The following is a 1,299-nucleotide window of genomic DNA, read 5'->3' as shown; positions in this document are numbered from 1 at the left end:
GATAAAGATAAAGATGAAGATAAAGATAAAGATAAAGATAAAGATAAAGATAAAGATAAAGATAAAGATAAAGATAAAGATAAAGATAAAGATAAAGATAAAGATAAAGATAAAAATAAAGATAAAGATAAAGATAAAGATAAAGATAAAGATAAAGATAAAGATAAAGATAAAGATAAAGATAAAGATAAACATAAAGATAAACATAAAGATAAACATAAAGATAAACATAAAGATAAACATAAAGATAAACATAAACATAAACATAAACATAAACATAAACATCAACATCAACATCAACATCAACATCAACATCAACATCAACATCAACATTAACATTAACATCAACATCAACATCAACATAAACATAAGTATTGACGTAAACATAAACATAAAAAACAAAAGGGGTAAAGATAAAGATAGGGAATGTGATAAAGACAAAAAAGGAGACACAACTTAAGAATCCGCGATGTGTCTTGTTATGGTATGTTATGTTGTGGTATGTGATGTTATGTAATATTATGTTATGTTAGGTTATGTAGTATTATGCTATTCTAAGTACTAAGTTAAACTCTCGCCCACTTAACCCATCCAAACTAATATTATTTTACCTCAACTCACCTCAACTCAACTCACATCAACTCCCCTTAATTTTAGCGGTTGAATTTCAACCGCTGGGCGAACGCTCTTAAATTGAGTGGGCTACAAGGTTGTTTTCTTTAATTGTTTATTACAAAAAGTTACTGAAAAAATATTTTACATTAAAAATTATAATTTAAATGAAAAAGGGGCCTGAAATTTCGGCACAACTATTTTTTTGTGGTCGACAACGAAATTTCCAAACGGTACTGAAAGAAAAAATATTTCATGTACCAGTTGGCATACACTTAAGTACTAACGATTCCGGATACCAGCACCATTGTGCATACGTACAAGTGCAAAATGTTATTCTTCTGCCTGGAAAATCATTGGAAAATATCCTGTCAATAAGTTAAACTATCCTGTCAAAATGTCTAACAAGGTGTTCCTGAACCGCGATACAAAGCAAGCAGGGTTGTTAAAAGTGACTAAAGTTGTTAAAATAAGCATAAAAATTGGCAAAATATGCACTAAGGCCCTTATTACGAGTTTCATGCGATTTTCGATCTTCGCTGGTTATCGAAGATCGAATGTAAAATTCGTGTTATGAGCTATGCAAGCATGTCGAAATTTTTATTGGATATCGAATTTTCTGTTGAACAGAATTTTGCTTTCGATGCTGTAGCAAAGTGTTACACTGAGGGAAATAATGCATAGTAA

Source organism: Rhagoletis pomonella, unplaced genomic scaffold (assembly GCF_013731165.1).
Source record: "Rhagoletis pomonella isolate Grant_MI unplaced genomic scaffold, Rhpom_1.0 Rhpom_scaffold_00064, whole genome shotgun sequence".
Taxonomy (NCBI): domain Eukaryota; kingdom Metazoa; phylum Arthropoda; class Insecta; order Diptera; family Tephritidae; genus Rhagoletis; species Rhagoletis pomonella.
This window is presented reverse-complemented; position numbering follows the sequence as displayed.